We start from the raw sequence: 22,595 nt of genomic DNA, 5'->3' as shown, positions 1-22,595 counted from the left end.
GAGCAAGTCAAGAGGTGTAGCAGAGCAGGAACTCTACAAAATATCAATAAGAGTTATAGTTCAAGTTATAGGTAGGTAGCCGTGTTGGTCTGACACAGTCAAAACAAAATTAAAAAAAATTCCTTCCAGTAGCACCTTAGAGACCAACTAAGTTTGCCATAGGTATGAGCTTTCGTGTGCACACTGAAACAGAAGTCACCAGACCCTTATATATAGTGAGAGGGTGGGGAGGGCTATTACTCAGAAGGGTGGTGGGAATGGGTGATTGGCTGATAGGTGTGGTAAACCTGTTGACAACTGTTAACGACTGCAATTGGTTTTACAGTATAAGACAGAAGCCACAACTCAGTGGTAAGCACGTTTCACATTCAGATGCCCAGGCAGCAGGGCTGCATACAGCCCTGAGCCTGAGACCTTGGAGAATCAATGCCAGTCAGAGGAGCCAGTACTGGATTAGAGGAACTGGTGGTATGGTAGGAACAAGGCAGTAGTTCTACTACATTTCTTAAGTGTACTTTGTATTTTTGCAAGGAAGGAAGATGGAGAAGAAACCCAAATTATTGGACTCCACCTATTGTGACCCCTAGTTCCCTTAAATAAGAAAAAGCTCTTCCCCACACATCTCCTCACTAACCCCAGCCCAGCAAAATCCAGTTTTCCCATAGGAAATTATGTGTCCTGCAGTGGTTCTAAATAGAATATTTGCAACTCAACCTCTCGCCTAACCTCCCACCCACCATGTTTTTCTCATTATGGTTATTAGGGCACAGGAGCAACTCAGACTTTGTATGATTAGCCCATCTTAACTTAATCAGCTTGTGCTGCTACAGTTTGAAGCTGGCTAGCTTGTGTACTGGCTGTGGACTACCATATCTGGCAATCACACACCCAGAAAATGAAAAGGTCATATGCCACAACTCTCTAGGTCACCAGCAAGAGATACATGCATATATGTGCGTGGGTGTGGGCGCACACGCCTACACACATACACTAACTGGATGTTTACAGTGATATAGCATTTCATTTACTATGATCTAGCTCTTAGGAGTTCAGCCCCAGTTTATCCTGCCTTTTACAAGAGAGATGATTATCTCTGATCCATATGAGAGCTCAGGACACTTAAATCTTGTGATTGCTAAATAGCCAGATGGGCTGTCTGTCTGTCACACACACACATCTCAAAGATTCTTTAGAACTTAGTAGAGTCTGAAGAAACAAAGCGCCTGCAGAAAAGGGAGCAGTTCAGTGTCTAAATTCAGACATTTATTTGCTCAGGGTCGTGCCTAGCAAAAGCAAACAGTTATTGTGAGAAATATAAAACTGATTCCTAAAAGCTAAACAAGGTATAACAAGCTCCTGTGGGCCAACAAACTATAGATGTACATGGACTTTCCACTCATTCAATGAACATAACCTGTATGTTACGTCTTATACATATAATGCCATGAGATGTTAAAAACAGAATTGAAGTTTTGCTTTTCAGTCTCTATCAATATTACAAAACTGGTGAAGAACAATTGAAAATATTGTTCATATTCTCTTAAAAGCTAAAAATTTGTCCTCCCGAAGAAGAGGTGCAAGAAGATGGGTTGGCCTGGATGTATTCAGGCAGTAGCTATAGTGAACTTCTTCACATATAGAGATATGAATGATCGAAAAAGCATGGATTACAGGCCCAGAACAGGGAACCACAATAAGGTTCAGTTTGGAAGGCTTACATGCTCCAACATAGAGCTGGTTTGCATACAACACTAAACCAACCTGTCGAACAGCACAAATGCACAGGTCCCTGGAGGAGAGATTGCCACCATTTCACTCTTTCCCTGGTCCTCCTGCTGCTGTCAGCTAAGCCATTATTTGCTTAAGCATGGCTGTCTGAACCCAAGCTTGTGGTTTGTCTCCTCCAGGCAAACCTTGAGCTGTAAACCCATGAATAGTTTGGAAGAAGACAAGCCATGAGCCTGGGTTCAGATGACCAAAGCAAACCATGGCTTAGCTCACCGTAGAATGAGGACCAGGAAAGGAGCACAGCGATCGCAATTTCCTCTCCAATAACCCACAACACACTAAACCAGGCATCCCCAAACTGCGGCCCTCCAGATGTTTTGGCCTACAACTCCCATGATCCCTAGCTAACAGGACCAGTGGTTGGGGAAGATGGGAATTGTAGTCCAAAACATCTGGAGGGCCGAAGTTTGGGGATGCCTGCACTAAACCATGGTTTGACTTAAAGTTACAGGTAAACCATTGCATTGTCCAGCTCATTGTCAAAACTTCTCATATCAGATTGTTGTAACTCAATTTTGGGGTATTCACATGCATTCAAGCACATGTAAAGTTTAAAATAAAAAAATACAGTTGCATAGAAATGCCATTAGGAAGTACAGTTGGTTTATGGCTTAAAACCAATGCAAATAGATAGAAAACAACATTTCTATACAGCATGGGCCAAAAAGTTATTTTAAGCAACATACACTTACACACAATCTTTGTTTCAAAAAATCCTCACCTTTAAATAGAAAGGGCAGGCAAAAAGAATGCATATCTGTGTTGGGTAATACCCCTACCTTGACTTGCTGCTTATACAGCTTCTTTTTCCCCTGTGTTGTTTATTTAGTACTAATAGTATGCTCATTTACACACTACCTAGGTGTTTGTCTAGAGGAAATCATACTATTATGAAATGGAAATATTTAAAAAAACGTCTCTGCATACTGAATGGGATATTCTTTAAGTCTGGGCTACACTAGGCATTTCTACTAAACTTTTCATTTCTTTGGGCTTTTCTGAAAACCTTAGCCATTGCCATTCAAAGGCCAGTAAAAATAACAATATACAAAATATTTCTTCTCTCTGCCTCCACGCCTGCTTCTAATGGAGTTTTAAATTTAAAGTAAACCAATGCCAATCAAATCCTGACAGCCAACTGTGCAAATTCAAAATTTGGCAAGGAAAGCTGACATGTGGAGAAAGTAAAACTTTGACAAATAAAGCAAACACAATTCATTAGAGGCAAAAGGTAAAGACCATATTCTTATTAAAATTACCACTTGTGTAAATGTTACTAAATGTGTGAAAATCAATGTGATAATCACTGTATTTTCACTTATTGAATTGTGGTCAGACTCAAGAGATCACAGCCAAACCATTTTCTGGCAGTTGTGAACACCAGTTGGGTTAATCTGATCCTGCTTCATCATTCTTGCCAACTTCTCCTTCCTTCTTTTCTTTGCTCAAACCATGGTTTCCCAATTCAGAGATCATGGTATATTATGCTTTGAAGAAAGTAGGAAAGGGATGAAGGAATCAGCATGTAAGAAGGTTATGCAAGCCCATGATCCTTTAAGGTTACAATCACCAATGATGGCATGACTATGTTGTCTGAACTGGGCAAATGACTGACTTCACAAGCTTAGTGTTTTAAATAAATAGAACAACTAGGTTTTATTGTATACTTCATATCCTTGGGTTTATCTACTTGTTAATTGCTACCCAACACATACCCTTGGAATGGCAAAAGTTAAAAAAAGGCAAAAGCAAAACAGCACAAAGGGGAATAGAAAAATATAGCAAATAGCAAACAACACAAATATTAATAAACAAAAGTATTAATATCATCAGGTAGTTCTTCACATGGAAAGCTATAACAATTTTGCAGACAACATGAAAGAAATTATTCTGGACAGGACTTGGGTATGCCAGTGCTCTAATCAAACTATTAGTATCAACATTATTACTTTAGAATCCAATGGAATGACACAATTATTAGGGTAAAGGTAAAGGTTAAACTGGCTGTAGCACCATCAATTAATTCTGCCTAATTCTTTGTTATGTAGGTTCTCTACAACAATAACGACACATAAGGGAAATTTAATAAACAATCAAATGCCTTCCAGTACTTCACTGGTCAATTATTACTTTTTTGTAAAGTGTGAATAGATAGTACTTTCACGCTTTATTCACAATCTTGGAATCCTTCTAATTAGATTAATGTTTAGGTTCACCTGCTGGCACAACATGCCTGGAACCCAAATAAAAAAGTGAGCAATGACCAAACTTGGAAATATTACTTTGCCCAACCGAAAATGATGTTTCTTAATATTATATCATAATGAAATAATCACACAAAATAATTAGTAATTAGGGCTCCATTTCACAGCTTGCTTAATCTTTAGGCCTATTAGATTTGCAAATAATTAAAGCTAAACAGAATGGCTACATTCAGACATTACGTGAAATCATACTTTAGCACAGGCGTCCCCAAACTGCGGCCCTCCAGATGTTTTGGCCTACAACTCCCATGATCCCTAGCTAACAGGACCAGTGGTCGGGGAAGATGGGAACTGTAGTCCAAAACATCTGGAGGACCGAAGTTTGGGGATGCCTGCTTTAGCAAGACATGAATGAGCCTAGGTGATCCTTGAGCTTACCCACACCCCCATCTCCTTTCGTTTCCACTTCTATTTCACCACAACTTGTCATGTCATCTGAGCCAACAAAATGTTATTATTGTTTACTATGGTCTGCTTTAAACAAGCAATCTTGAAATGATAGTTAACAATAATAACAGTTTGCCAATTCGGGGGGGGGGGGAGATACAACCTGTGGTTAAGCAAAGATAGAAACAAAAGCTTCCAAAGCCAACATTTTTTTCATCTAGGCTAAGGGGAAAGAATCTTCTTTCAGCTGTATTTGTATTTGTTCATGGGAATGTGGAATTCAATGAATAATGCTTCTACTCTTAAGTGAACATTTCAAATTATCAAAAGCAGTTAAACAGTATGCCTGCAAACTTCCCAGTCAGGCAATAACTGGGGCTTTACATAAAATTTGGTTCAAGACATAAATGAATGTTCGCTGCCAATTTCCCACAATTTCTTTGTAAATTTAACAAAACAAACTAACCTTGGTTATTTTCCTTTATGGTTCTCCTCTTTTCTTCCACTGTTTCCTGAATCAGCAACATTGAGACATGTTAGTACGTTGAGCACATTGATATGACTCGGTTGCTTCACCAAATCTTCTGAAAGATAAAAATATTTGAACATAGATTTAGAATAAAATTAGAAATACTTTCCAATACCTGCAAGTGTTTGGGTACATTTCCAAAGACCTAACTCATACAATAGGTTAGGTCCATGGGCGTGCTATGGTCCATGGGGTCATGAAGAGTCGGACACGACTAAACAACAACAACAACTCCTCATACAATAGTAAACCAGACAACTTGGGTGTGCCTTCCCTAAGCCTTCCCTGAAGAATAAAAGGTAATCATGCTAGCTAGACAGTTCTTCTAATGACCATTAATTCCCCCAAGGATAGCATTTTTGCCTTTTATCCTAGAGGCAATCAATTCTAGAGACACTGAATTCTTGACACACATCTTGTTTTCCCAGTTTAGGTGGTATGAAGATGGGCAATTTTGGATTCTGCCCTTTTACAACAAAAACTCTTGTGGTGTTTTCATGATATAAAGTGGCTCATTATTAAAGATGTAAAATTAGTCATTGATTCTTTGATAACAAGTTGTTTGCATGCAATTTTCTAAAGGGAATTGTATCCCCAGGAACGAAAAACAGAGCAAGTAAAGCATCTATGATTCTATGTGACTGCAAGTAAGGGCCTAAATTATATGTTCTTAATTCGGCACTAGTGGTCAAAGCAAGACAATAATACAGAAGAATGTTCTTTATTTCACTCATGCCCCTTCTTATCCACCAAGGACAGAGGTCACTTCCAGACAATCTGTTTATTGAGCATTCATCCTGATTGGTTTGCAGGGAGATTAGACAATGTTGGCTATTTAATGAGCATTCATTCCCATTTGTTTGGGTGGGGGGTTGCATTAAAGCAAATGTTATCTCACTCCTTCCAGAACATTTCCCCATCCTTTTCCTAGTGGGAAAAAGTCTTGATCTTCTGCGGAAGAAGATTTGTTGTGCAAGACCTTCCAATCAACTATAATTGTGCAACATGGATTTGCCAGTATGTAAATGTATCCTACCCCAAAATAGTGACAGTCCGAAAGTGCAACTTGGACTACTTCACTCCATACAACAATATGCTGCTTACTTCCTTCAATGTGCTTGAGCTGGATAGTCCAGGAATGGCAACATTTACCAAGTCTTTACACAGAGGGGGAAAGGCCTGAAGTCCTTTTCAGGATACTCCCATATGCAGTGGTGGGATATACAGAAAGAAAACTCAAATTCAGTTTAAGCCTCCACATACATGGCCTGATCACACTTTACAGACAGGGTGCCCATAAGAATACTCAGTTCTCAAAACTATCATCGTCTCTAGACAACTCCAAGCCAGTACAACACCCCCCGGCACATCACTTGCATTGCCTATATTTTCAAGTTTCCTCTTTCCTAGAAGGCAACCAGCTCCCTCTTTTCTTCTTCTCCATCACCTTGTTTGTAATAACTAAACTGAAGACATCACTACTTTGCTTCACTATCTAAATAAAGCAGCTTGAATGATAAATCTTTAAACAGCTAAATGGTGTTTTTCATTCCTACCAACCAAGTCACTTTCCAGTTGGAAAAGCATGCAATATTTCTGGGTGCATTTCATATGAAACTGAAATTAACAAGCCTGCCTTTCAGCTGCTTCTTCCCGGAATTTAGTACCTTGTTGTACTAGATATTTTTACTTTTTACAACAGTTCTAGAGTGAAAGAAGGAGTAGGTCTACTTTAAAATGAAAAGTTTATTTCAAACTCCTGGAGGGAGTGCAGCACAAACTATTATGAGGACGTTTAAAAATTTGCTTTTGGGGGTTACTTAATAGATAATTACGGTATCACAGATCATTGGTGTTGAAAGGCATCACATGGTAACAGCAGAGGCACCTGACCACTGCCTGTCTGCCATCAAAGAGAACTCTGTGGATGTAGAAGACTACTATGGTACAAAAAAATCATGGATTAAACAAATGTGCTCTTTCTCTCATTAAAAAGTTGCCTAGGGGAAGAAAGCATATATTCCAACATCATTTGGATGTAGAACATCACTTGGCTATCCAGACATCAAAATAAAAGCTTCCCAGAAGCTGCTATTATTTTTCAGGATCAAAGATTAAGCTAGCTCTGAGATAGCCCAAAATCATGGGTATCACAAGGTATATTGCTCACAGAATTGTTAATGCCTTGCATCAAAGTGAAGACTTTCTTATTCAATAAGACAGTACAAGGGGTGAATTGTGAACCCATGCTGGGTGGAAACAAAAGCATACTGTCTTCCAAGCGTGCAGCACACGCACCCTCTCTATACAAACACACCCCAATGGGGTTGGCTATGGCAGGGCAGAGCTCAGTAGACTCCTAGATTTGTAGAGTTGGAAATGACTCCAAGGGTCTTCTAGTCCAACCTCCTGCACTGCATAAATATGCAGGTGGTCCTCTGGGGATCGAACCTGCAACCTTGTCATTATCAGCTCCATGCCATAAGCAACTGAGCTAACTGTTTCTTCCTGCAAGTAGGCACATGGGCACTCATACCATTCAATACTCAACTGAAAAATAAAATTTCCACAGAAATATCATAAACACTACATTACTGCTTTTCTGTTTCTCATAGGAAACTTTTTCAGAAGGGGGACAGGTTGGAGCATGGGCCAGCTCCTTAAAAAGCATCCTAAAGCTCCTCAGGTCTTGGACTAGGGCCAAGTAATACAGCCATGCTGTCTATAAAGAGACCCACGAACTCTCAATCCTAGCTCATCCCTTCTTGAATGCTTGAGGTTCTACAAGTATTTTTCCAGTCAGAGTTCTTACTTGGTGCTGAACCCATCAAAGATTCTATCTATTAATAAGCATTTGTGGGAAAGGTTCTTGAAATACACAAGGAGAATCAAATATAATTTTCAATGTGAACAATTAATTTCCGTGCTTTGGTCCTGGTATCTATTCCAGAAGGATTCAAAAACAAATTACAGTACACACAATTTCATTAAGAAGTGGAACTCCTGTCTCAATAATACAAGGCAAAACAGAATTAGCATATATCAACACCAAACTGGAAGTCACACCCAAAAGGAAGCATGAGCAATAAGATTTGAAAGAGATTATTTGTTCCCAGCTATTATAACAAGACTGTTTGCATTTGTGTCGGACACTTCCTCAAAAGCAAAACAACCCTGTTTCATAGTGGAAGCTGATCAAATACCCCAAGATTCCAACCATTACAACATTGTACAAAACAGGACATTACAACATTGGAATTCTTGTCTTCAAATGCAACCAGAAAAGAAACTGATTTCAATTAAAATTGCTGGAGAGCTATAAATGAAGAATGTGTAAAATTTATTAGCAGAAATCCAATTAACAGACCTGGAACAACACCAATAATAAGTTATGGTTAGAATGTCTAAGGGAAACACACAATGAAGTAACTTTTATTAAGCATAAGTAATAGTTACATCTGCTTAAAGCTACGTTTATGCTGCCAAAGCAATAGAGTTCAATGAAATACACATACCATGCATAAGTTCATTGCAGTGCCTGATTTTCCATGACAAGATGCTGACCATTCCTGGTGCAAACAGGAACTCCATGGTAACAGAGTGATTAGTTAATGAAAGAGACACAACAAATAGCAGCCTAGAAAACCAAAATTGCTCAGGGAGCACAACTGTCCCACCTGTTACACATAAGGGATGCTTCATGTTGTATCTTAGTTACACAAAGCTATCTTTGTGTGGGAAAATGATCATAAAATAATTTCCTATCAAAGTTTCCAGGCACCGCAAATGCAATATATTGCATGCAATAGCAATGTGATGCCATTATTCCACACCTGAGCCTTAATTCCCAAAGGTGAAGTCTCACTGATGCATATGTTCCCAATATTTGAAACAGAACTTGATGACTCCAGGTCAAAAGAGACAACCCAGGCAAGAACCAAGAGGTAGTTGCTTTAAAAAGCTTGCTACATGATTGATGTACCTGCACAGGGATGCAGTAATTTACTGCCCCCAACTATGCAAGAAGCAAAACATTACCCAATTCCATCTGCTGCAATCATTTGGAATGCCACAGAAAGGAGGTCACACTGGAATGACTACTAAATTTTGGTCATGTTCAGACATAATGCAAAACCACTGTTTAGTGTGGAAAGAACAAGCTGCTACAATGTTTGGGCTCCTCTATTCTCCCCTTTCTCTAGATGTAGTTGCAAAGAGGCATTCAGAAGCTTTTCCTTCCAATTTCTGTTACCTAGTTTTGCATGTTGTATGAACTGAAACCAAAACTGATTAACGTTAACAAGCCAGATTAATGTTTAAACAAGCCAGTTACATAACCCATGGCTCGAAGTTGGGTTTCAAACAAGCTACGGATAAGATTTACCAGAGTTAGAAGTTTCTGAGCAACATGAAAAGTTTCAATTCATGTCAGCTACAAGCTAAAGTTTCTGAATTTTTCCTTTTGTGGGAGGGGGAATTTTTGAGTCCAAAGCATGCCTAGGATTATTCTTGCAACACTAAACTATGATTTAGCATGCAGACTGGCTACAAGAAACCACCAGCAGCACAAGTAGTCACCACAGTTTAACACATGCTATGCAGCCACTATTATAACACAACCACTTTGTTGAAGTTCAGCTAAGTTCTAGGTCTAATCAGTGCCAGACCAGGTCATGAATGAACAACACCATCATATTCCCTTGATATACATGGAAGAATAAAAAGCGGGATATAACTGAACAATAAATCTTTACCTAGCAATCGTGTTAGGGGTTTTGTCCTCTTTTGACAGATGTTAGGTACCTAAACATTTGGGGGCTTGAGGACATAGCCCAGTTTAAAGTAGAATGAAATAAAGTACCGTAGCATGAACTTACTTTTTAAAATAAAAAAATTCCTTCAGTAGCACCTTAAAGACCAACTAAGTTTTTATTTTGGTATGAGCTTTCGTGTGCATGCACACTTCTTCAGATACCATCTTTTTAAAATTCTTCTGTTATTTGAAAATGGGTTTATGCAAATGCCGTGCAATGATAGGACATCTGCATAATGGAAGAATGTACTACAGGAAGCCTGCCTGAAGCATGCCCAGCTGCTGTTTACTGGTAGTCACTGCCTGAGGCACATTTTGGGCTAGGATGCGCTTAGATACTTTTCAGGTTGAGGACTTTACTATAAAAGGGTAGAAGCCAAGACATGCTTCTACTCCACCCAAACCCAGGTCTTTAATAGCTGGTTAACGAACCTGCCATTAATTGCTTTACACTACTATGACCAGATGTTCCTAATCTGGATGTACTCTTCATTACCCATTTCAATAGTTTCAGAACTCTGTTGGGCTCCTTAAAGGAATAAGAAATTCTGCCCAAAAATAGTCAGCTTTTTTTTAAAGTAATAGAAAAGTGTTCCATCCAAAAATAATGGATTTGCTTGAACCTTTCCTTCCAAGTTTCATAATGGAACTTTATTTGGATTGATGTTTCCTGAGCTGTGAGCTAATCTGGCACAAAATATTTCCTAATTCCTGCCACTAAAATGAGCTTAATCTAATATTGTGAAAACTCCTGTCACTATGTGCCACAAAATAGTACATCAGCACATCCCAGAAAAAAAGAAAAATTACAGCAGTCATAGAGCAGGTGAAGTTTATTTTCCTCCAGTTGCCTCAATGAGAGGGGAATCCCTTTTTTCCCCAGGAAGAACCAAAAGGAGTGGCAACACTCCCTCTCATTCCACCCTGCTAGTATTAGCACCAACAGGACTTTGGATTTGGCATTTAATCCACCTTAAATTTCATTTGTGTTGGCCCAGTAGGATTTCTTTGTCAGCTGATTTTGTTCACTCATCATACCTTCAGCTCTTTCTCCAGATACAAAGTTTGTGCCTAGCTGTTAACTTTCAAATAACTGAATTTTACAGAAAATGCATTTTCAAGGCCAGGCAACAATAACTGAAAGAGAATAGTTACAGGTAGGTGGCCGTGTTGGTCTGAGTCGAAGCAAAATAAAAAAAATTCCTTCAGTAGCACCTTAAAGACCAACTAAGTTTATATTTTGGTATGAGCTTTCGTGTGCATGCACACTTCTTCAGATACACTGGAAACGGAAGTGTCAGGCCCATATATATATATATATATATATATATACACAGAGGGTGGTGGGGGTGGGTGGGGATGGGTGATGGGCTGATGGGAGTGGTAAACCTAGTTGAAAGAGAATATTCAACTAGATTTACTAGTTATCAGGTCAAACCTACTTTTACATAGGTTTTTCAGATAGTAGTAGGCTCATCTTTACTTGGCTTCACTTTGCTTAAATAAGCAGGACAAATCTGAGTTTTGGCTTATCACAATTTGATGGAAGCAAACAAATTGTCTGATTTGGGCAGGGGAACATTAAAAGCTTAGTAACAACCACTTTTTGTACAAAGAGATTCAGATGACACTCTCTTGATTCTGGGTTAGCTGTGCAAATGCCACACATCACATCACATAATTCGTTAAATCTTCAAGAATCAGAGTTTCCAAAAATTATATAAAGGGTTTAAGGAAGAAAAGTATAGACAGGAATCAGAGGGCAAGAATCAAACAAAGGAGCAAGAAAGAGTAGCTGGGTAAAGAGAAAGTGCTGAGAAAGCTCTGTGCGGGGCTGATCATGGAATTCAGCCCCATCTCTCTTCTGAGTCTTGGAAGATGCTGCTAGGATGCCTACATCAACTTCCCTTAGTGAACAGGATATCAGCTTTCTGAAACAGCAACAATTGGGGGGGGGGACCACCCTCAAGATTCCCAGGGTACTTGTGTCTTCCGAGCTAGGTTCCAACTTTTTTGGCAAATTTACAAATGTTCACGATACACTCAGTCCTGCTTATACCTTAACCAGGACAGTTCAAGCTGAGTAATTTAGCATCAGCTTCAGTTCCTACACACTCTAGCTAATATCAGAACTCATTACAACAGTTGCTGCTGATTCCACTGGGCAAAAACTGTGGTTGTCAATGTGGTGCTCATGGAAACAATGACATCCTCGAATGACATCCTCGAATGGCAAAGCCTCTGAGCTCTACCCACTCATGGTTATCTTTCTTTCCCTTTAAAAGCATTCAGAAGGAGGGATCTGGAAGAGCAACACTCCGCCCCATGTCCCCTTTCAGCTCTATGTAATTTTTAAGGCCCAGATTAATTCTACTAGATCCAAATTTTGCCAGGTGCCTTGGCAAAGTGATGTGTGTACAAGTGCTTTCTCTCCTTCTATCTCTTTGTGGTGGGGGTGGGGAGCTGATCCAGAAGTGGCCAGAAAGGGAGGCACACGCCGCACTCACTCAAAAATCAAAATGCACCCATTGGCCTGAGAAGGTTGTGGACCTCTAGGATGGACACATTGTGATTTGATGAACTGAATAAGGCAGCTTCATATGTTTACTTGCATCTCTAAAAGGAAGTGCAGAATGTTGTTAGCATTTTTATGATGCAAGCAACTGCCCCTCCTTTCCCACTTCTGCAATGGCCGTGGCAACATATAAAACTCCGGGGGCATAACTCAGTTCTCTCTTACACAAATCCTGCTGGAGGGAATTGAAAATGCCTTCAGTGGAAGTTTGAATGGTAGAGAATCCATCTCACCCAGATTTTTGTATCCTCGATATCATAGTCTCAGAGTTCTATGCACCAAAAAGAAAGAAAACTGGTATTTAAAACATTTATATGCTAGATTCTCCAATTATAGGGTCTGCAAGCCAGCAGAAACATTAGTCATTTGCTTAGTAACAAACCAAAATGAAATCCTTTTACATTCGGTTTCCATACAATATCATTTACTTTTATAACTTGATTTTTCAAAAGGTTTCTATCTTTAAGACAAAGTTTTGCACAGTATTTAAATTTTACCACTATTCCTATATATAGACTTTGTATTACTAAAATAGCAATGCTCAAGCACATGGGTGGAAACTTAACAGTAGATCTGAGCAGCTTGGAGAGCTTGTATGAATTTTACAGTAAGAGCACTTCACATTAGACATGGAATAGCAAGGCCAGCGGGGACCTGGTCAGCATTCTGTTCTCTTCCACACATGCAGGGTACAGTATTGCAACTATTTCCCAATTCAAGCCTTCTCCTCAAGAGGCAAATGGGTGCAACTCCACTGATAGAAAGTTCTCCTAAGGTTATTAATTTGGATAGAAGAAAATAAAACACAAGCTTAACTTGCCAAGCAAAATCATTGACATTTAACATGCCTTGGCTGGATCACATGTGAAAAGTCTAGGATACTGCCTCTCTCTAGTTTTATTGTCGTTTAGTTGCATTAGTTATATTAACTGCATATTAATTGAAGACTAAAAAATAATGCAGCAAATATGAAACTGCTCAAACAGAACTTGTGGTTTGTTATTTGGTAGACACAGCAAATGTTGTTTTGAAATGGATTTTTTTCCTAAAAAATAATAATGGCTACAATTATTTTTAAAGGGTTTTGTGAGGGGCCACCACAGACAAAAATAAAAGGCTGTGCAGGATTTGGTATCACACTAGACTACAATACTGAATGCTACAATGTGTTTGCAGTTTCATCAGGGAGCTATGGAGTAGGGATGAGTTGGGAAAGCTGGCTGGCTCACTGGTAGGTTGTTACTGACGAAGTGGCTTGGCAGATTGGACTGGATTTGGAAACATCAACAGCCCCTGGAGATAGAATCATGAATATAGCTGGAGACTATAGCTGCAGTTCTCAATTCAAGAAAAGGAAAGAATCCAGTAACAGTGTACTAAAAAAATGCAAAGGTATTATATTGCTTAGGAATAAAAATTGTCCAGAGTAACATAGCTAGTACCAAACCAGTACTGAACCAGCATACAAATGCAGCAAACTTTACTCTATCAGTAAAGAATAAGCAATTTCTCTGACTTCAAGGAATGTGATAACAGCTGCAAATATTACTTCTGCCTGACAAGTTGCAGACACCTTTCCATATAAGGTGAAAAATGTATAAAAGCTGTTCAGGCTATACTGTTGCCTCTGTCCCAGCTGCTTCATTACACTCTAGTTGGAGCCTTTACATTTTTAAAATCTATATAAAAATATTTAGAAGCAGACCACAACCACTTATCTAAAGAACAAAAGTGGGGAGATAAGCTTTAATTAGGATAGAATCACCCCACATTTTGCCTTCTGATGTTTTGTCAGCAGAATAACTCACATTAAAACTGGAGTTCTCAGTGTGTCACCCATGGGCACTTTTCTGGTTGCCAGAATGGAGGGTTACCTGTGTTGTTGGCAGTTTTTTTGGGGGGGGGTTTATATGTATTTTGCCTATTTGAGGGGGGAGGGGTTCCAAGTACTGCCTTTTCTTCTGCTGTGAAATGGGTATTCTGTGGCACCCACAACAGTTTCTTCGATTTCCAAATGTGTGCCAGGGTCCCAAAAGGCTAGGGACCCCTGTATTAAACCCTTGAAGTTTAGAACTTAAATGCAAAATGCACTTGAACATTATCTTACTGAGATATGGCAGTGTGCTTCATATTCTGACTAATGAGCTTGCACAAGGGATTAAAAATAAATCAACAGAGGAGAAGCATGTGGAGAAGGGAAAGGTGGTCTCCGTATCAGAATCCCTCAGCATCACAGGTATTAGCAGGCTAATCACCTGTGTCTCCTGAACTAAAACTGGATCTGAGGGAAAACTCATATATGGGTAGCACATCACAGCAGCAAAACCAAATACTGTATGCTAGAACCAGAAGTGACTGCAATATTTGTCTTGTGCAAAGCAGAACTCTCCACGTGAGGACATGTGCTCTTCCTCCCAAGGTTCCCTGCATAGAAGAAGAAGAAGAAGAAGAAGAAGAAGAAGAAGAAGAAGAAGAAGAAGAAGAAGAAGAAGAAGAAGAAGAAGAAGAGTAGTAGTTTGGATTTGGTATCCCGCTTTATCACTACCCGAAGGAGTCTCAAAGCGGCTAACAATCTCCTTTCCCCTCCTCCACCACAACAAACACCCTGTGAGGTGGGTGGGGCTGAGAGACTTCAGAGAAGTGTGACTAGCCCAAGGTCACCCAGCAGCTGCATGTGGAGGAGCGGAGATGCGAACCCGGTTCCCCAGATTACGAGTCTACCGCTCTTAACCACTCAGCCAACTCCTAGGGGCTGAGGTCCCTTTGACCCCACCCAATAAAATATTTGAGGGGGACCCCCCCCAGTTGATGGGCATTGCCATCAGATGTGTGTGCAGCATCTTGTGCTCGATTATGTGGAGTACTTTCACTTCATCAATCAGTTCCTTCCTGTGGGTGAGAACCAGGTCCATGTGAGATGACCCCTCCATTGCTTCTCCCACCTTCTGGGAAATGAAATTGTCAGCAAGGCAATTTTGTTGGACTTTACATTTTTGGCAGTTTGAGTTCCAACAGATAATGGGGTAGATGAAGTCTACCATGACTACTACTATATCTGTCCTTTTTGAATGTCTGGTAATCAGCTCTAAGAAAGCACCATCCACTCCTCAGTCTGGCTTGGAGGTCTATAGCAGACACTCACAGTAAGGTTGATTCCCTCTCCTACAATCTTTACCCATATTCTCTCAATCAGCCTTTTATTTCCCAAGTCACGGATCTCTTCACAAGTGTACACATCCTTTGCATATAATGCTACTTCTCCTCTATTCCTTTTGAGCAGGCTGTACCCTTCAATTTCTACATTCCAAATGACCTGTGCCAAAAATGTTCTTCTTCAAACAAATGTGCCAACTATTATGCTGACCTATAGATTTTGGTTGGCTGGCATCTGTCTGGCTTGAGAGACAATGGCATGTGCCTCCAGGGGTGAAGTCAAACCACTTTATTAGTAGCGCCAAAGTGACCTCCCCAAGGCACAAGCCTGGGCAGTGTGTATCAGCCTCACTGATGTGATCCAAAGGACAGCAGAGCAATACAACCATCTTAGGGACTCAGGATTTGTGTAGGGTTTACTCCTTAGCCTTTTCTTCTCCTGAAGATATCCCAGAATGCAGCAGAGGTTTAGGATCAGAGTTTTACTTCTCCTAGATTGGCTACCTTCCCAGGTTGACGAGCCCCATCTGCTCCTTTACAACATGTGCAGAAACTGCCTTCTTGCCTGTTGAGGTCACTATTAGTCTTGTCTGCTCAAATGGAGCCTGTTTTTGCATACAGGGGAAGTCCCTTAGACACTGAGGGTTTGAGACCCATCAGCTACCCTCACTTGGTTTAGCGAGCAAGCCAAAGTTATTCCCAGGGTGTGGCCGCCATCACAGGCTGGCAGCTTCTAGGAGCCACAGGTAAGAGCTAAGTGCAGGATGGGGATCAAAGGTGGACAAACTAACACAAAAGCAGCATGATGTGTCCCCACCAAATTTACTAACTTCCCTAACAGCCCATGCACCCTAGCCCTAGCAGCATAGAACTGGAAACAGACACTATTCTCCTTAATATTGGATTAACACTGGAGAAAATGGTTTGCTACTAGGAAGGGTTCTCTCTCTCTCTCTCTTTAAAGAAGTATTGTATTTGTGCATCAGAATAATCACCTGTGTTGTGCAGTGCTGCTGAATTAGGGCATGAGAGTGCATAAATGGAACAAAGCTACACAGTTAACACAGTGCTTCAGAGCATTTGCCCATGCTAAATGGAAAGCAATGCATATTCCTAATTATTTAAGCATTGCTGTACATGATATACTGACTATGAACAGATGTAGGCATAGTCAAATACACTGTGGGCATATAACTCGCATGCCTAGTATGTGAACTATTTTTTATGCTTTCTGACCTACTGATTGCTTGCTGTTGAACAACAGGCCATGAAAATATGTGCGAAGGAGAAAGATATAAATGTGAAAATACATGTGTGTGGTTTATGGGTTTGGTTATTTAAAAAAATAAAAGGGGGAAATGGAACCATTCATTACTTTTGAGAAATATTCAATACGCTCCCCAAAGCATCTGGGGTTTACTTCAATTTTTATGCCAAATTACAGGCTGTGAATTCCAACGAGCTTTCTAGGCAAAGAATGTTGAACTGTGTTAATAATGGAGAAACAAACCTCTGGTACTTTTGTCCATCTATAACACTTGGTACCCCCCAAACTATGCTATGATTGTGATTTATATTATTTTTTCAAACATACTTAGTTTATTAAACCAACAGCACACTAAGCATAATTTCATTTTCCTTGAGGAGAACCTTACATTTTATTCATTATCTGACTTCCAAAATCCCATTTAGTTATAGATTTTGATACATGGGCAGAGTCACAAGAAACAGTAACTCTCTGTGAAAATAAAACTGGAACCATTTGATGGGTGTGCTAGCAAAACTGGAATTCCTGTATAAACAAATACCAAGATTTTAAAAGTAGCTGAAGCAAAACTGCCATACCCTATGCATTTGTCTGAAGTATGTGTGGCTAATGTTTGATCAGCAAAATGTCATAGGGGATCACAATTGTTCAGCAATTAGCCACACATGTCATACACTTCGCAACGTTTCAGAAATGCATTGAGGAGTCTGTTGTAATCCAGAAGAAATGAATCATGGCATGAAATCAGGCAAACGAAAAGACCAAAGAACTGGGAGAGGGGAAGATATTGCCCAAACTTGGGTGTGGGGTGGAGTTGCTGTATGGTCTCTACCCACAGACCTGCAGCTTTTCACATCGCCTGAGTGGAAGAAAGGAGCAACACTGGAATTGCAAAATGCAAATGGACTCTAGTGTTATTAGTAAGACTGGTCACCCTTCTTTGTAAAATCTTTGTAGCATTAATGCACAACCCCACCATGTTTTTCCCTCACTCGGGTTCTTGTAAAAACCAATTCTTAATTCTTAAATAAACAAAACCCGCCCTATATGCTAACCATCACAACCAAAGTAAATTATTCGTCTGCCCATGCTACATTGTTTAATAAAATTAATTCTTCTTTTCCGGCCAGTCTTCTCAGAGTAATTAGAATCTTAAAGCAGTAAAGTTGAAAGAAATGTAACCATATGGACAGAATGTGGCAGGAGGATAGCAACTTTATTTGTGGATATTAGAGCACCCAACTCAAATATTCATATACACATATACAAGTACAAAATGATGTGGTTATTTAAAGGTCAATAACTGTATTCACCTCTTCGAGTGAAATCTGCTTTGTCTTTGGTTTAAAAGTTTCCTGTACTTTACAATAAAACCACTAAATATGCCTCTATTCTTGGAATATGATGCCAGTTAATAAAAAAAACCTATATAAAATATAACTAGAAAATCAAAATGGATTTCTTATGCCCTGGAAATGTCAACAAAATGTCCAGTTCCAAATGGTATTTTTCATTGCATTTATTGCTTAGCCAGAGGTCAGAAAGCATCTTGTCATGAACAGCAATGCATTCCATGGATGGAGATAAAGAACAGCTTCCTTAAAAACAACCAGGGGTCTCAATTAAATACACAAATTTCACACAACTTTAAAAAGCAAAGAGCAGCAAAAATGCCTAATTACACCTGTATACATGACTGCACTTTTACTATGTGCTAAAGCTGTACAGTTCAAGATTAGAATTTTGCTTCCATGCATTCCTATAAGATTTATTATTATCATAAAGGCATGAATAGAAAGCAGGTATGTTTCATATATGGAACATACTTGAGCAGCAACATATTTAGAACTTATTCTTAAATAATAGCATGTGTAGGTATTTAAGATCACATCTACTGATTCATCATACAATTTTCCAAGCACAATTTGAAGTATTGGTGCTGATGTTTAAAGCCCTAAACTGTCTCGACCCAGTATACCTGAAGGAGCGTCTCCATCCCCATTGTTCAGCTCGGACACTGAGGTCCAGCTCCAAGGGCCTTCTGGTGGTTCCCTCACTGCAAGAAGTGAAGCTACAGGAAACCAGGCAGAGAGCCTTCTCGGTAGTGGGGCCCGTCCTGTGGAACACCCTCCCATCAGATGTCAAGGAAATAAACAACTATAGTCATACCTTGGAAGTTGAACAGAATCTGTTCCAGAAGTCCGTTCGACTTCCAAAATGTTCAGAAACCAAAGCACAGCTTCTGATTGGCTGCAGGAAGCTCCTGCAGGCAATTGGAAGCAGTGGAAGCCCCATCAGATGTTCGGCTTCCAAAAATAGTTCACAAAAAAAGAAGCAGCACGATCTGCCTTTTGCCCCTGAGCAATTTGGCTCCAGGGACCACGTATTCGCTGCATAAGACACACAGACATTTCCTCTTACTTTTTAGGAGGAAAAAAGTGCATCTTATGGAGTGAAAAATACGGTAATTATATGGACAATGAAATTGGCATGTGGGTAACTATAGGCGCCAACTCTAAGGGGCCCAGGTTCCTTCGCACGCATGCCCCCTAAAAATTTGGAGGACCGGGCCCTCCCAATGATTAGGACAATTAGGGTCAGGGGAGGACGAGCACAGAACTGAGTGTGGCACAGCTTCAGTGCCTGGTCTTTCCTCCTGCTGCAGCAGCAAGAGTGGAAGGAAGAAGAGGGAAGCAGCCCCAGGCGACTGGCAGCAGCAGGAGGAGGAAGAAGAGGAGAACACTGAGCAACTGAGAGGAGCCACCAGCCATTGAAGCTGTGCTGCTGCGACATTCAGCTCCGCCCCCTGGTTCCTCCTGGTGCTACCATGCTTCATGGGTGTGTCATTGCACCCCCGATCTTCTGCTCAGGTTAGCACCCCTGTTAGTAACAATAGATGCAAACAATGAAAGAGGCCCAAACTATTCAGAAAGCAAACACTACCCTTGATGACCCTAAAGGTAAAGGGACCCCTGACCATTAGGTCCAGCCGTGACCGACTCTGGGGTTGCGGCACTCATCTTGCATTATTGGCGGAGGGAGCCGGCGTACAGCTTCCAGGTCATGTGGCCAGCAGGACTAAGCCACCTCTGGCGAACCAGAGCAGCACACAAAAACGGTGTTTACCTTCCTGCTGGAGTGGTACCTATTTATCTACTTGCACTTGATGTGCTTTCGAACTGCTAGGTTGGCAGGAGCAGGGACCGAACAACGGGAGCTCACCCTGTCGCGGGGATTCAAACCACCGACCTTCTGGTCGGCAAGCCCTAGGCTCTGTGGTTTAACCTACAGCGCAATGTTCTACACAGTGATATCTAAATTCAGAGGCCTCTATAAACACACACACACTCGATAAATACTATAGGGTAGAAACATCACATACATATTATTACAAAGCACAAACGATTTCAAAAAAAAGTAACTCCCTTAGGAAAAACAGACATCATACCCACATCCCGATACCATTTACAAAGTTATCACCTCATTGCTAGAAATTGGGCTAGTTTCTGTCTTTACTCCAGATAAGGTTGCACCACATAGAATAAACACACATCCCACAAACACATAAACTCTTATCTGACCACTGACATGATCAGGGTCTTTTCGTTCACTACAACTAACATCAGCATACACCAACGCAGTCACACACCATACTTCTACAAAGGAAATGGGAGTCTCTTTTGATGACACAAAAAACAGATAGGTAACTGACTCAGTGCATCACTATTCATGCTTCTAATGTTACATTTAAAGGGGGAAGCAATGCACTTCTCCTAGGAGATACAAGGTTCCCCAAGGGTGGAGAAAAGTCATGCCACACATGAAGGAAGATGCATAATTAACTCTTAATACATCAGAAATGCACGTAAAACGCAGATTAGTTTCTTCCACTATGAGTCCCAAACTGATATATATTTTCTGAACTAACTTTTGTCAAATCTTTGAACTTATAAAATATACTGTTTATTAAGGACAGATTCATGCATGGAAATCAGACAGTGTTTCTCTCCTCCATAGATGCCTGCTCAACCATTCCTGGATACAGTATTACCTGGTAAGCAAATTGTCACTACAGAGGTATCAGTGTTGTGCCATTTCCATAATCATGGCATCATTTTTTTTAGGTCTGAATCAGACATAAAATGAATAACTGATTCCAGACTTTATATGAATAATTACTTCAGTCTTAAAAAATTCACTAAGTCTCTGTGTGAGTTTGTTTGTTTTAAAGGTCTGTCTACTGCTTAATTGTTAAAACCTCTAAGTGATTTACTCCGTTTTCTTCTTTGCAGCTCTAGAAGCTACTATCATGGATCACACAGTGCCTGGCAAACAGCAAACCACCAGTGCTTGCATGTAAATACAAGTGTGCAGAAATCTGGCGACACAGCAATATGCCCATCCATGTGTGTGCATCCTTTGGAAATAGTTCTTGAGAGCCCAGAGGCTGATCAAAAGCAGAAACTCTAGAATAAATTTCCGATTTTGTCTCCAGTACTCAAAAAAGTATTATTTCAGCCAAGGTCTAAATATATATCTTATATATCACAATGGAGATTATGCTTCATTCTCTAGCAGCAGATAAAGCACAAGACTAAGGAGTGGTTCCCCACTTTATGCAGCATTCATGTTTGCCACAGATACACCAATGTTGTGCTAGTCTTTCCTTTGGCAAATACAAAGTATAAATGACAGATCTGTATGCACAACCATCAGACATCTACCAAGTAATCAGGGCTCCCTGGAATGCCAATATAGATATTTCAGGATGTTCATCTGACAATTCCACTTAAGGAGTTTGCTGAAGGAAACCGCCCAGAGCAAACATGTTTGGAGTGTGAGATGCAGAGTCGTTTTGTATAGTACACCTACTCAGCCATATTGCTGTGGCTAAGCTGAAATTTGAAGCTGCATTGCAACTTATCAAATATAATTAATGAAACACCAAATCTCAGTGATGCAGGGCAGAGACAGAAAAAACAAAAAAGTCAGCCTTCCCAAAGAACGAGAATATTCAGTTTCATATGGAAAGCAGAGAATAGGTTACATCAGGCACCCCCAAACTGCAGCCCTCCAGATGTTTTGGCCTACAACTCCCATGATCCCTAGCTAACAGGACCAGTGGTCAGGGATGATTGGAATTGTAGTCCAAAACATCTGGAGGGCTGAAGTTTGGGGATGCCTGGGTTACATAAATATATTTTGCATGGTTCAAGCAAATAGGTATCCTCTGCCGCAAGTGAGACAAGGTCAAAGGTTTACAGGTATTGTGGCAATTCACAACATGTGGCAACAAATAAACATTTCCCCTTCATATATTTAAAATACTACATGGAGTAATATGGGTTCAGACAGTCCACACTCCAGTGCTAATCACCACCTTTCTGTTTTTAAGCAAACCCTGTAATTCCAGAATTCTAAGAGAAAAACACTTGTGCCTGTAGTATCCTGATGATGCAAAGTGACTCAATTAATTAGAATGATGTGTTTCCTCTCTTGGCCACTCTCCCTCTTTCTGTAAAGTAGGAATTTCCTTTTGGGCAAGCTAAGTTGTTATTGCTCTGATAGCTACAAAGAATGGAGACTAACTTATATTTTTCACAATAGAAGAAACAGGTCTAACTTCTTGATGTGCAGCCTTTATTATTTAGCATAAGAGCACAATCCACAAGTCTGAGTGGTGAAAATATTACAAAGAAAGTGAGTTTGCACATGATTTTATGGGCCATTACTCAGATAAACCACTGCTAGTCCAGAAGTGTCCTGCGAATCAACTGGTGTAAAGGGGCTATAAATAGGTAGGCTAACAAGGTAGGGGG

At 40.2% G+C, this 22,595-nt stretch overlaps 1 protein-coding gene across 3 annotated transcripts in view; it reads right to left on the bottom strand.

Moving 5' to 3' along the window:
* Window positions 1–22,595, bottom strand: part of TIAM2 (TIAM Rac1 associated GEF 2) — a 125,897-nt gene that overhangs the window by 97,966 nt on the left and 5,336 nt on the right. For all 3 annotated transcript variants that reach the window (XM_060272770.2, XM_060272773.2, XM_088666283.1), the window contains exon 2: window positions 4,906–5,023. The gene's annotated coding sequence lies outside the window, so the exon portion shown is untranslated. The remainder of the gene's footprint in view (window positions 1–4,905; window positions 5,024–22,595) is intronic.

The sequence above is a fragment of the Zootoca vivipara genome, chromosome 3 (assembly GCF_965207765.1).
Source record: "Zootoca vivipara chromosome 3, rZooViv2.hap1.1, whole genome shotgun sequence".
Classification (NCBI taxonomy): Eukaryota; Metazoa; Chordata; class Lepidosauria; order Squamata; family Lacertidae; genus Zootoca; species Zootoca vivipara.
This window is presented reverse-complemented; position numbering and strand designations above follow the sequence as displayed.